Genomic DNA, 15,573 nt, shown 5'->3' with positions numbered 1-15,573 from the left:
TTTTCCAGATCACTTTAGGGCGTGGGTTTCTTGAGGATGGGGACACGGATCTATATTCATTTTTACATTCTCTGGCTCCCAGTTTATTACTTGGCCATGCATAGTAAATGTATGTCTGATGAATGACTACATGAATGCATTAAGATTATCATTATGATTATTTTACCAGTTAAATGCATCTACCAACTCAAACATGAGTTCAGGTCCTAAACCACTTCTCAGTTGTGTGAAATTGGATTATTTAGTTTCTCTATACCTCAGTTTCCTCATTTGTTAAATAAATACCTACCTTGGAAGGGTTGCAGTGAGAAATAAATGTATATAAAGAAGTTAGCATAGTGCCTGGCACAAACAACTCAATAAATGTTCTCTCCAATCGTTGCCACCTTTGATTTCCAATGGCTTTTCCCCCAGAATTGCCTATGGAGATTGTAACAATTACAGATACCCAGCTTCTGCCACTGGAGATGATGGCTCTGAAGGTCCCGGATAGGGCAAAGATTAAAAGCTGCATGAAGGCTCTAGTGATCAGCCAGGATTGAGAAATACTGCTGTTTTTCTGTGTGGATGAGATCCCACAGAATGTATTTGACCTTTAGATTCTCTGAAAGTAGGATGCCAGGGTCTGAAAGGGTCCTTTATCTCTTTGATCCCTCCAATCTAAGTGGTTTTCCTCCACCATGTGTTCCCACCATGATGTCCTGCCTCACTACAGGCCTAAAAGCAACAAGGCCAACCTATTATGGACTAGAACTTCTAAAACCATAAGCCAAAGTAAGCCTTTTCTCTTTTAAAGTTCATTATCTCACGATTTGTTATAGTGATGGAAAGCTGATCAACACAGTCTGGCATTGCCCCAAGTGCTTCTAATACAGTGTCTCATTTAATCTTCTCTTAAAAACTCAGAAAGAACAACTTACTAGAGCTTATGCAGCTTGCTGTTAAGGGGTGATGCTAGGATTTAAAAGGAGGCTCTTCCTTATCTACTGGGCCAGTGGTCCTTACACTTGAGCTTGATGACTGGAATCACCCAGGGAGGAATGTTAGACACAGATTGTTGGTCCCAGTTCCAGAGTTTTCAGTTGAGTGGAGCCTTGAAAACTCACTTGTCTAGAAATGCAGGTTCCTTCACTCTCTCCTTCTTTGCTGTCTCCTGGTAGAAGCACAGAACCTTTTTGTTCTTTACTATATGAAACATAAGGGAGATAATGAACCTTCAAATCTAGAGAAGTTGCAGAGTTCTGTAATCCAGAGCCTGTCTGTGTTTTGAGAGCAACTACAAACCCTGTGGGACCCATCTGCTTTTGTAATGGAGGATGTGGCTTCATACTAACTCCCTGATCTAAACCACAGTTTCCCTCTTTTCTACTTGCAAGCTTGTTTCTCAATACACTAGCACTGAAAAAGTAAAGCAAACCAGTGGCTACTCTTGAGCCTTAGGGTAAGTCATTTGCATTTTGAGGATCCTTTTTGGACACAAACTACAGGAGGGAACAACTGTTCCTTGGAGAGGGTGCATTTGTTTGGGGGAGGGGAGAGATTGCAGCCCCCATTCCACACCAACGCTAGGTACCTGACTTGTACCAGATTCTGGGAGATGGTGTTTCCCGAGTCTCAGAAGCCTTAAACCACAAGGACAGGACCAGAGATTAGGACCACATTCCAAGCATCCCAAGTTAGAACACTGAAAGAAAACATTTTTTTAAAAAAGACCTTGTTTCCCAAGGTCTCACATTTCCACAGTGCACACAATTAGGTACTTCAACTGCAATCAGATTAACTGGCCTGCTTCAGGAATTTCAAAATCCCATTTAGACTTGTTCTGTGGGAATGCATAATACAAGTTCTAAACAGGTGACTTGCAAACATTCAGAGCACAGTCTTTGCAAGACAGAGACTTTAGTTCTAAAATAGCAAGACAGAGTATTTTCAAGTGTGGAAACCAGAGATTAGAAAGATACAGAGCTTTGGTGCTGCATGCAATGCCGGCAGGACTATCACTTCAAAGTAAGCTTGAGTCCCTTTTAGGAAAATGTAATAGAAATGTCTTGCTGCAGAGAGGAGGCTGCTGGGAAGGCAAGTTTATCAGAGATAGACACTGTTGCTATTTTGGTGTTTGTTTTGAATCAGCTGAAAAGTCCACACCAGACATGCATCTGACCATATTTTTATTTCAAAATTTTTGGTCCCTGTAGATTCTATTTCAAATTTTGACAGCTAGAAATCTATTAGCATTACAGTTCCCAGAATTCTGGTAGCCCTAGCTCTAGCTAGTTTCACACACTGTTGGGCTTTTTTTTTCCCATCAATTTTTAAAACATTTCTTTGGAGCTTCACTTACTCTGTATTTAAAGTATGAGGCTGAATTATTTTTAAAATGCTGTAAGGGTCATATATTGGTCAAATCATTCTCACTGCTGCTTGACAAAAATATAGTGCAGAGGTCTTTAAAGTTATTGTCAAATTAAGTGCATGCATAGAAGAAAAAGATCTGCTGGATTTCATGCTCACACAGGTGACCTGGAGGGAAGGGAAAGGTAAGTTTTCTATCCATATTTCTTCTATTTTCTGCCTTAATTAGTGAAATGTTAGCCAAAGCAACATTTTCACTTATTTCTGGAATGTCAAAAGCATTTTAACATGAGTCACTTATTACTTTTGTAAGAAGGAAAACAATAAAATATTTCCAAAATATATCACTTTATTCAAAAGACAGACTTTCTGATTGAAATAGAAATATTATGTAAGTTTCCAGGGTAATTCATCAATCTCTCCAGTGGGATACCCAGTGACAGGATTCTTGGAAGGTGAGGAAATGAGCCAGAAGCATTACATCATAAGGAGAAAGTCTGTGCCGTCCAGAGAGCCTATGTGCCTTCTGCAGTATGCAGCTGTTGGGCCTCTTGGATTCTTCCCAGATTCTGTGCAGGGTCCCCAGAGCCATAGCTACTTTGGAGTGCACCGCACTACAATCAATGCAGTGCAATATAAATGGTAAGCATGAGAATAATTCCTCTGGGTGGGCTGAAGCTAGGCTTCCAAAGCAGGAGTCTCATTACTCACTTCCGGTATCTCATTACTTATCTTTTAGAATCCTATTCTATAACAGTTACAGGTTGAGTAAGATATCTGTTTTTATCACAGTAAATAAAAGTTGCTGCTATGCATTATTCCTTTCAATTTTTCTTTATTGTAGAGTGGATCCTTCCTAGGTCTTTCTGCGCTTTTGATTGAATTGTTACTGTTAATGATCATGCAGAAATCTCATTGAAAGCTGTTATATTTCATAAGCCACTAGGTATTTTCTTGGAAACAAGTGATGCATATAATTTACTTTAACTTCTCTTCTGTCTAGTGAGGATCCAATATGAACATGCATGTTCAAGCATTCTGTGAACTGTCAAGAATCCAGGTGATATTCAGTGCTATTATCTACAGTTCTGTGTGCAACTACAGTTATAGAAAACCCCTTGAACATTCCTGAAAGTAAACTGTGTTTCCATAACGCATTATGATAGACAAGCATGTATGTTACACAAATATTCACTATTAGAGTCAGTGAGACTAGCAACTTATCAAATGCTTATTGTTTTTTTTTTAAAGAGAGAGAGAGAATTTCAATATTTATTTTTCAGTTTTCGGTGGACACAACATCTTTGTTTGTATGTGGTACTGAGGATCGAACCCCGGGCCGCACGCATGCCAGGTGAGCGCGCTACTGCTTGAGCCACATCCCCAGCCCATTATTGGGTTTTTATTATTAATTATTCTCTCCTAATCTAGTGTATTAAAAATTATAAAATATAAGGTGATTTTAAAATACCTTCTATCACACATATTATGAATAAGGGACTTCGAAAACCATAAAACCTTTCTTGACCAAGAAAAACTGGCTGACTTTAATTTTCCTTCACATGGTGTGTTCCAGCTGAGCACCTGTCATGGTCTTGGATGCTGGATTTATTCAGGTAAAGTCAAGTCTTTGCTCATTGGAATTTCTAGTTCCTTGACCCTCGATTCTCTAAGTAAGGGAGACTTTCATCAGAACATCTTTTGTGTTAACCTGTGTGGTTGACATTCATTCTAACTGTATGTCTTCTACTTTTCCACCTTCATAGCTAGAGTATGATTCATTTCTGGCTTATAAACTCTGCAGTGCCTGAAGTTGCTCCTCTGAATATCAACTACTATTGCACATGACGTATTGAGGGCCTCAGAGGTTGGGCTTCCCTGGATTGTTGGGGCTTGGAATTCAGAAGAGGCTGTGGGGAAGTGGTTTGGCAATTGAGGCCAGGCATAAAACCCAGGAGCAAGTAGCCTTGTCTGGGGGTGGGACAGACAGGGTCTAGTTGTGAGATGAAGTAGGATTTCTAAATATATAACAAATAAAATATCATGGGGGGCAGGGGAGGGAGTTCAGAATTCAGGCAGGCCAGCTAGTGTCACAAGAGATTTGATAGGGAAGAGCAGGGCTCCAGACCTGGGTAGAACTGAAGATCTAGAAATGACAACTGTCTCTAGACACAAACCCAATTAAATGAGTAAGAGAACAAAAAAGAGATCCCACATCTAAGTTGAGTTATCAGAGCTGGGACACTGGAACAGAGTCAGACAGACTTTGATGTTGAGTTCCCAAGGCCTAGGAGAGGCCCAAATCCATTAGGATATGCTGACTTAGGTCAGTGATCTGGGTCTGCTTGGGTCAGCTCAGGCATACAGGGATGGAGGTGCAGGTAACAGAGGGAACAGAGAGGTTTCCTGCCTGTAGTTCTGGGGCTTGTTCATTTGCAGGAGGGCCTCCCCTGGGCAGGTAGTGGGGACCTGAATCTGGCCTGATTTCTCCTCACCAAGCCCCGGGCTCTGGTTCTGGGCTGCAACTGCCCTGGGGGAGGGGCATCTTTCTGGGTTTCATAAAGTTACCTCCAAGGCTGGTTATTGGCTTTGGAACCATAACTGGATATTCAAAAGATAGAAAACAATTATCAATATCCCAACTGTTGAGAGTATGTTGGGTACCTCGAGTGTACTAAGACACAAAAAATCCTTGAGAAAGATTCCACAGTATCTAGGGCAGGAGTCTCAGAACCAAATGCACAATTATAAGAGGACTAAAGTATGTATAAATTCAAAATGCCTTTGGAATTCAGAGAATAATTCAGAAAAATGTCACTTGTAAAGAGTGCTGTACCTGAATTTATGTAATTTGAAAAATAAATATGTGTGATCTTTGGACACATTTTTATCATCTTGACTCACCAACAGTCCCTGTCTATATCACCAGGGAATTATCTGGGTGGCTTCTTGATGGGTGGTACACCTACCTTTTAGTAACATTTTGCTGAGTTTTGACCCCATTGCTTTGCTATTGCCCATTGAGGGAGAACCTCTTTGTCTGTGATTCTACAGTGAGAACAAATATTTCAGGGTGTAGTAAGTTACATGTCATCCGGACAGTGGTGTTTTATTGAGGTCAACGGTACAGGGCCCAATGCCCTTTTTAAAACATTCAAAGTATTTGATGGATTCATTACTGTGTGAACCATAAATAGACACGACCTCAAAATCCAGACAATGAAAAGGATGCTTGAGGGGGGACCTCAGAGCCACCACCATGGACAACGACTTCGAAGGTGATAGGAGGAGCCGGAACTTAATTGGAAACTAGGTCTAGTTCCCAGTCCTGCAAGTAACAGGGATCAATTAGTCTCTTGCACCTTAATACAGGCTTTGTTTTCTTTCTCTATAAATTGAGGAGAAGATTCAATGGACGAGCATCCTTCCAAGTGTGTTTCATGGTACATCAGCTCCAGAAGCCTTTACATGTTACCTGGAAACACACAAACTTACTTGTGATCAAATAAATTTGGTAAGCCTGGTTACTTGGCTTCAGGACTTCTCAGCATCTTCAAGAGGAGAGCATATGAAGCAGAAATTCTTTGAACTTATTTGACCGTAGAACCTTAGTTTCAGGCATCTTGTGGCCCTGTGTACCTTAGAAATCAGCTTGAGAAAATACTGAGCTGCTCAGTCACTGGGATTCTTTCCGAAACTTCATGATTCCAGTCAAGCTCGGGGAAATACAGCTATTCCATTTAGAAGACGGAGAGCAATGCCTTCCTCCCTTCAGCTCATGGTTGGATCTAAAATTTAGCGATGTTTCCACTCAGCAGTTTCTCTGAACCAGAGGGTGAGCAGGAATAACAAGGACCAGATTTCATGGAGGGAGTGGAAACTTTCCTTGTCCTTAATCAGTGCTCCCTTCCCTAGGTGGAGCTTGGAGCTTTTCTTCATATTCTAAGAGAAGAGAACTGTTTGCTGGGGAAGGGAGGCAGGGGTGAGTCAAAATGGTCATGGATAATCTACTTCATTCCAATCAATTAGGAAGAAAAATGCAGTTCCCAAAACACATTCTGAGTTGGTAGAGTTGAGAAACCAAAATAGCGGATGTACAGTAGAATTAGATTTACTATTTCAAGCCCTGCTGTATGTTTGTCCTTATTTGGTTGCCTTTGCAGAGTTGCATGACTATGGAAATGAGAGCGACCTTGAATCACGTAGCTGATCATCTTGTATCCAGGAAGAATTTCACTCAAGTCCTCTTAATTACGGATCCAGCTGCAGGTGCGTCATGAGCCCTGATTTCGGAGCACACTGTGCTTTAGACACAGTTCTCCTAAAGGAACAGGTAGCCCAGAGTGCTGCGGCAGGAGCCCTACGTACTGAAGACATCCACCATGTGTTGTATGCCAATCACACCCCCAACTTCCAAGCCATAGGCCATTGCTTTTGCAGAGGTTTCTGTGTTTCCTGTCACATGATCTACTTATGCTGGCCAACACAAATTCACCAGGCTCATCACCAGACCCAAGGATGGTCACCTGTCTGTCACCCAGCAACTTCATTTTTTTTTGCATGGTCCAACCGATCTGCCAGGCCCTGTCTGTCTGCTTTCTCTTTCTGATGCTCCTGCAGCTGTCCTGGAGGGTCTCCTACTCAGGCCTGCTTTCTCTGGCTGCCTAGTTCACTAGAGCAATCTTGCTGTGGATGTCACTGGCCCTTATGGCACTCTGCTGGACTAGGGGCGGATGGGGGACACACCCCTTTCTCATAAATTATTTTATGTGAATAGATCATCACTTAAATACATGGTGGCCCTATGGCAGCAGGCAGCTGATGTTCTTTCACATGCCACCAACTTTCTCACTCACACACCCGCTGAAAGCTAAGGTCCACACCGAGGGGAGGGGAGGGTGTTCCTTCCTACTATGACTCATGGTGAGTTCTAATACCCTAGCCTGCCCTCGGCCTGCAGGGCACTCCGCTCTCAGCAGTCACCTTTTCCTGGTTCTGTTTCTCCCTAGATGCTGCTCCACTGTGGTGCTACCCCCAAACTGACCACATCCCGCACGGGTCAGACAGAACTCTGAGTAACACCATACCCTGAGCAATGTCCTACTCTTTTCCCAGCAGACCTTTTTGCAAAGTCCCACCTTTCATAGCATTATTGAAAAAGTTGGTTGTATTTGAAGCTGGTTGAGCACCCAGGCCCCAAGAGGGATTTATGTATCACCTGGAAGGACACAAACGAGGACATTCCATAGGTCTCTGTCCTCAGCAGTGCTGTTTCAACAGCTGTCTAGGCAACTTCTACCTATGAGACATGCCTGTGACCGTTTCCAGAAGGCACAGTTACCTAATGAACAAGATGAACAAGAGAAATGTCTCAAAGTCACCTCACTACATAGACTGAAAGAAACAAACAAGTGAACTTCAGCAGGGAAACATATAAGAAAATACACAAGCACAGGTTCAGAGAATTTATCCTGCAGTGTTCCTGAGACAGGCAGCAGTTGAGTTGTTTGGCAAGGCTGAAATGACAAAGGTCACTGTGCAGCTGCATCTGAGAGCCTCTCCTGCTCAGGCCCATCTCTTCTGGGGTCACCCGAGAGGAATTGTCTCCAGAGAGCAGGAAGACACAGGCCAAGGTGCGGGAGGGTGGGAAGGCTTAGCCTCATCCCCTGGGAAGAAATGGTTGAGGGGAAGAGAGAGATTTAGGCTGGAGGAGAGCAGAATGGGGAGACTGTTGCTAAATAAGGGGGTAGGATCTACCCAGAAGCACTGGCAGAAATTAGACAGGTGGAATTGATCTCCAAATTAGGAACCGTCTAAAAATCTGAAATGTCCCCACGATGGGGACATTAAGTACTTTGAATTATACTTTTTCCTGTCACAAGGACTTTCTGAGGGAAAGTTGTATTATCATCTGTTCGAGGTGATAGAGAAGAAATTCCTTCACTGAGTGACAGGTGAGAACTTGTAGGGGGATTGACATCCCATAACATGGACCTGCTCAGCTCTGTCTCGGAGCTTGTTTTCATCCACCTCTCAGGGAAAAACTACATTCTTGAGACTGAAGCCAATTTAATTCAGTGTCATGAAAAACATGGCTGAAGAGCTCTAGTGGGAAACCAGGTAACAATCAGAAAGCCACGTGTGATACCCACCCCTCTTTGAAGCTCTGATGGATTTAATAGACAAATAATAAGAAAGAAAAACTTTTAGGGTGAAGTGAGGGCCCAGGAAAGTGGCCAGTTATGAAAGAAGTCTTGTAAAAATCTTTATGTTTCCTACCTATTAGCCTTAACTCATTAAAACACAAAACAGAGAAAAAAAGATCCCACTCTGTGATGATTGCAAAAATGTAACTGACACATCCAACCTGATTCCAGCTCGTGTTTGGTCCAAAAGATGGAGCTGTGCATGTTGTTGATTCTTTTGGTCAATTATTGGGCGGGTGGTGTTTGAGTTATTTCTTATGTTACAATGAAATATGAAAGTAATGAAAGAAAATATAGATGAATAGCTAATGTAACACACACTTGAGCAAGAACTTTCTAACATAAAACCAAGAAAATAAATATAGATTGATTTGATGACTTAAATCTCAAAACTGCCCATAGCCCAGCATGGTGGCACACACCTGTAATCCCATCTACTAGGGAGGTTGAAGCATGAGAATCACAAGTTCAAAACCAGCCTCAGCAATTTAACAAGACCCTGCCTCAAAATAAAATAAATAAAATAAAAAGGGCTAGGGATGTAGCTCAATGGTAGAGTGTCCCAGGTTCAATCTTCATTTCTGCAGGGGGAGAAACTATTCTATGGAAGACGGAGTGTGTTTTCTCATTTAATCGATTTCCCCTTCATCCTCGTCTGCTTCTCCTTTACAGGTGGCCATGTAACCAGTTCTGGACAATAAAACATTGGCAGGAGTCAGATGGCATTGTCTCTTCTTCCTCCCTTCTTCCTTCTGCTTGGAGCACAAACCTGATGGCTAGTGCTATAGCAGCCATTTGGTGACTATAAAGTGAAAAGCAGAAGACTGAGTCATTTCCAGCAGTTGCCTTTCTATGAGATGCTTGTTATGTGAGATAAAAAGTCGACCTTGTTTAAGACAGTGGAGTTGAGTTTCCTGTTACTTGAGCTCAAATTCATTCCTAACTGAATCTGAGCTTATGGTAAGACACCATATTGTTCAAAAGGCAAATAACAAATATTTGCAATACATTATAAAAGTCAATGTCCCTATTAATATAAGACCTCTGTAAGTAAGTAAGATAGGCAAAGATAACTATTGTAGTTTGGATCTGAGGGTCCCCAAAGGTTCGTGTGTTGAAGGCCTGGCCCCACAGCAGCGAAGTTCAGAGGTGAGGTTTTACAGAAGTGGCTGAGTCACAAGGGCTCTAATCTCATCAACCGGTTAATCCACTGATGGGTTCATGATTAAATAGACTATTGGGAGGTGGTAGAAAGCTTAGGAGTTGGGATCCAGTTGGAGGAAGCACTGGGGGTGTGCCCTGGAAGGGTGCATCTTATCCCTGGACTTCCACACTCCTTCTCTCTCTGCTTCCCAGCCTTCAGGTGAGCAGCCTCTTCTCCACATGCTTCCCCTGCCTTGATGTTCTACTTCACCTCTGGCCCAAAGCAATGGAGCCATCCGACCTTGGAATGAACTTTCTGAAGTCATGAGCCAAAATAAATCATTCCTGCTTTCAAGGTTGATTTTCTCAGGTATTTTGTCACAGTCATAGAAAGCTAACACAATATTCTAATTTTAAGAAAGGCAAAGAATATGAACAGGAAGATAAAGAATAAGCAACTCAAATCCTGAATAAGTTCATTAAAAATTTCAGCTTCCCTAGTAATCAGAAACATACAAGTTAAAATAATAGCATAATGATTTACCACCTAAAAAATCTGGCTGGGGTTGGGGCTCAGCGGTAGAGCACTCACCTAGTACATGTGAGGTGCTGGGTTCAATCCTCAGCACCACATAACAATAAATAAAATAAAGGCATTGTGTCCAACTACAACTAAAAACATAATTTAAAAAATCTGACAAACATTGGGAGAATTACAATCTATCTTCCAGAAAGCAATCTGACAAAATGTGTTAAGTTTTGGACTCCAGATCTGTTGGGAATCTGTGAGAAATGATGAATGAAGTGCAAAGATTTGTATCAGGATTCTCCAACAGTGCTGTTGGTGATTACAAAATGATGAAAATGGCAGGAATGTGCAGTAATCGAGCTTTGTTTATGTGTCATTGGATTGCCTCCTACAAAAACTATGTCTCCATTAGCTGTAGTCCAGGTCTATCTGGTTATATACAAGATGCCCGTTATTCATTATTAAATGCGTAGCAAGTTAAAACGTCTCTGTACGGGTGAAACAATTTTATTTTCATTAATGAGTGTATTTGTATATTTCTGTGTGTCCAAAATGGCATGGACGCAGCTCTATCAAGGCATTAACATCACCCTGGGCATGAATGACTTTTGATCTAAAAAAATCATTACTCTGAAAGTATTTCATGGTGAGCACAAAGAAGGAGAAGAACTGATCACTGAATGCATCAGGCTGAGAATAAGCTGAGGCGTGGACTTGCAGTGAGGGTATCAGAACACTCTAAGCTGGTCTAAGTGTGTTCCTCCTTCTGCGGGCAACTCACTGAGCACCATTGGAGCCAGGCTAGCTGCTCAGCTTTCCCTGGCCTCTTCCAATTGACACAGTCGCTGCTGCTGAAGCCGTGCCCTACAGCTCTGCGTGCCCTTCTGTTTTAGGGGCACTCTGTGTTTCTGTTATGACTCAGTACAAGTGAACTCTTAGGGAGTAATTTTATTTCCCTGATTTGGAAGGGGCATGAGAGAGGCTCAGTGTTGGATTCCTAGAGACAGAGGATTAGCTCCATTCTGCTAAGTCCTGTGGTGAAGACTTCTGACTCACCATTTTTCCTGTTTCTTAATACAAGGCACGAGCAAGGATCGGGTTCCTTTACAGGATTTCTCAACCTCGCTTCCACATAAAACTAAAAATAACTATTTCCCTTGAGGCCAAACCATCATGACCTTGCAGAAGCCGCATGTGCCAGCTGGAAATTCTCCAGAATGTCTCTTTTAAAGAAGGAAAAATATTCTATTGAACTAAGAGCATGACTGATAGGAGGAAGTAGGCTGGATGGGAAAATATTGAGATTTATTATAATGATGTCTGGCACCGAGGGTCCCAGCAGGAAATGGAAACCCCCTCAGCTGGTTCAACAGAAGTCTCCTTAATGAAGGGACTCTTCACAGAGGCTTGGCAGGGTTCAGAGAAGCAAAGAGAGGCTGGGCTACTCAGAGACCAGCAGTGGTGGGAAGCTGTCATTAGCCCTGGCCCGAGGTGGTGGGTGGGCTGAGTGTTTAGAAGCCCAGTGACTTCCCAGCAGGAGGTGCTTCCCGCACAGGGGCAGTCCTGGAAGAATGTCACCAGCCCCAGAACCAGACATAGATGCCCTCTAATGACCCCCCACTACCTCCCATCAACCAGATTATAGCAGAAATCAGCTGAGAGAGACCCCTTGAGAACTCACAGGAGTGGAGACAGCTAGAGAGGGTGATGAATGGGTGAGGCCACCTGTGGAGAGGGACCCTCTGGAGGGTCCATGGAGGAATATTCTGTTCCTTTACAAGAGAGAACACAAGGCTTGGGGTTGAAGGTTAGTGGTAGAGTGCTTGCCTAGGAAGTGCTAGCATGCTCCAGGCCCTGGGTTCCATTCCCAACCAGCACCACAAAAAAATAAATAAATAAAAAAAGAAAAAAGAGAGAGAGAGAGAAAGAGAAAAAGGAAAGAAGAAAGAGACACACAGAGACAGAGATAACATGACTTCAGGTACAATTTTGACGATGCTCAGCCATGCTTCCTCAGAGTTCACCTATGTGGGGTTTGGGGAATTTAGAGTTTTCAAGAGAGACTGAACAAAACAAAGCCCAGCAGCAGCCCAGAGAAACACACCATTATAGACCAATGTGTCCCTCCAAACTCACATGTTGAACCCTAAGCCCGTGGGATGGCATTGGAGCAGGGACTATGGAAGGTGATTAGGTTAGCTGAGGTCATGAGGGCAAAGATGGGTCCTCACAAAGGGATTAATTAGTGTCCTTATCAGAAGAGCCGCTCACCCCTGTGCTTTACCCCATGTGAAGAAACTGTGGGAGGGGGCTATTTGCAAGCCAGGAAGCAAGTCCTCATCAGAACTCAACCATGCTGGGCTGGGGAGGTAGCTCAGTGGTAGAGCGCTTGCCTAGCATGTGTGAGGCCTGGGTTCAATCCTCAACACTGCATAAAATAAGTAGATAAAATTAAAAAAAACAACAACACCCTCAGTTATGATGGCACCCTGATCTCAAGTTTCTATGCTCCAGAACGTGAGAAATAAGTTGATTAAGCTTTTAAGTCTATGGCACTTCGTTGCTGCAGCCTGAGCTGACCAAGTCCCACACCTAAAATGAAACATGTGCATGTTGGAGACAGTACCATCTTCACCAAGCACCTGTCTGGTGCCAGGTACTGTGCCAAGTACTTATGGCATGGGCTCTTTTAACACCCACACTGGCAGGGTAAACACTGTTGTCCCCTTTGACATAACGGAAAATTGTTGTCCATGGAATTGTCCATCTTTCCCCCAGGTCCCCAGCTAGCCAGGGTGGTGGCATTCATCTCTGGCAGACAGGTTGCTATAACTGGCAGCACATGCTGCCCTAGGGAGAGAGGCCGCTGTTGGGGTCCTAGGTCACAGGAGCCCCCTGTGGACCTGAGACCTGACTTGTGTGGCAGGGGAGGGGTAGGACATACTTGCTTATAGTCTGGCTCCTCTTACCAGGGCACTGTCATGACTCTCACAGCAGGAAGCTGGTAGGTCTTGTTCGTCACTGTACCACCCTGCCTGGCATACAGTAAGGCACGCTGTGTTTGTGAAGTGAATACATGACTGGGGTCTAATAGAATCAATGTTTGTAACTTACATTCTTTCATCTTGATGGTGCTTTTTGGTTGTGCAAAAATCATCTTCAACAAGGAGAAACACACTGACACTTTTTTATCCCCGAAGTCTGCAGGTGTGTGTTTGAATACAAACTGGTTGGCGCCCTGGGTCTGGCTTGCTAAGGGGAGCAGCTCACCAGAGCGGGGTGTGGGGGAGGGACATTGTGCAGTGGGGCTGACGTGATGGGAAGAGAGAGTCACAGAGGTATGTGGCCAGATGTCATGTAAATGCCTGTGAGGGTGGAGGCCTGGCCTGCAGGAAGGTGACAAGAGTCACCCAGCACTTCTCTGAGAGACTAGAGGAGGTCAACTGAAACCCTAAAGGGAGTGAGGGCTCCCATCACCCCCATCAAGCAGGAATGTTGAAAGAAATTCTCAAAGATTAGTTAATGCTCTTCCTCAAACTCAGTCAACAAAGTCTTCAAAACTCACACCCTCAGCAAGGTAAAGGCTTATTTTCTCCCACTGTCGGACTATGAGAAAGTCTCCCTGATTTGTAATTATTACTATTACTTGCTATTGATCTGAATTTGTTTATTTTTTCTTTACCTAAGGAAAAGCTGAACACATATGATCATTTTGGAAACTAAAGCTAGACAGACGGCTTCAACATTCAGGTCCAAATGCTGTAGTCTCCTATAGCATGACCTGAGCCAGGTGGGCGTGAGCAGAGGGCTGAGATACTCTGGAAACTGAGGAAGGGAGGACCCCCTGGGAAGACCACTGGATCAGCTCAGGGGCAGGTCCTAGGGACAAAGAACAGAGAGGCTGAGTTCACTGAGCATCAACCACATCCGGGCCCATACTTCCCTACCCACACGCTGGCTTCTTGGAGCTGATGACCGTCCTCAGTACAAGACTTGCTTATTTATATAAGTTGACAAATATACAACATGTATGCAACATGATATTTTGAAATATGTATCCCTTGTGAATGGCTAAGTTGGCCAGCACCCCACCCTCCCTGTCCCTCCTCCTGGTGACCACCGGAAACATTTTCTGCTTCTGTGCTTGGCTTTTTTCACTTCCACATATACGAGATCATGTGGTACTCATCTTTCTGTGCCTGGCCTATAATGTTCAAGTTCATCCATGTTGTCACAAGTGACAGAATTTCTTTACTTTTTAAGGCAAATAAGTATTCCATTGTGCATGTATATTATATTTTCTTTATCCACTCTGTTAATGGACTCTTAGGTTCATTCCATGTGTTGGCTATTCTGCAATAAACATAAGGGTGCAGGTGTACCTTGGGTGTGCTGATGTTAAGTACCCAGTAGTGGGGGTGTTGGGACAGATGGCAGTTCTATTTTTAATTTTTTGAGGAATCTCCCTACTGTTTTCCATGTGGCTACACTAGTTTACATTCCCACTAATGGTGTTCAGGGTTCCCTCTCCTTCACCCACCTCTTTTTTTCTCTCCCGCTTCTCTTCTTCTCCTTCTCATTTCTTTTTGCAGTGCTGTGGATGGAACCCAGGGCCTCGCACCCTGAGCTGTTCCCCCAACCCTGTTTTTCATCGTCTTGATCATAGCCATTTGGATAGGTATGAAATGATATCTCACTGTGGCCTTAATTTGCATTCCCTGATGATGGTGAGCAAGTTTTCCTAGGCCTGTTGGCCACGTGTATGTCTTCTTTTCAGAAACATCTATTTGCCCATCTTAAATCAGATTACTTCTTTTCTTGATTTTGAGTTGTTACTTATATATTTTGGATATTAATCCCTTCTCATATATTTGTTTTCAAATATTTTCTCCATTCCATGGGCTTTGTCCTTACCCTGTTGGTTGTATCCTTGGCTGGCAGGAGAGTTTCAGTTTGATGCAATCTCCTTAGCCCATTTGCCTTTGTTGCCTGGGTTTTGGATTCATGACTAATGTCATGGAGCTTTTCTCTTGTGTTTTCTCCTAATAGTTTCACAAGTGTTTAATCTGTCTTGAATTGGTTTTTGTGGATGGCATGATGTGCCTAATTTTGTTCTTCTGCATATGGATATCCAGTTGCCCAATGCTTCATTGAAGAGACTGCCCTTTCCTCATTGCATGTTCTTGGCATCTTTGTTGAAAACACTTGACATGTGCCGGGCACTGGTCCATAACTGCTTCAGGTAGGGTGACCTGGGACAAAAGCAAGCTCAGAACTGGAGTCTCACCTAGGACTTGGCCGTCTGACCAATATGTAACTCAGTCACCTTGAGAAGGCAATACA

Source organism: Marmota flaviventris, chromosome 6 (genome assembly GCF_047511675.1).
Source record: "Marmota flaviventris isolate mMarFla1 chromosome 6, mMarFla1.hap1, whole genome shotgun sequence".
NCBI lineage: Eukaryota > Metazoa > Chordata > Mammalia > Rodentia > Sciuridae > Marmota > Marmota flaviventris.
This window is presented reverse-complemented; position numbering follows the sequence as displayed.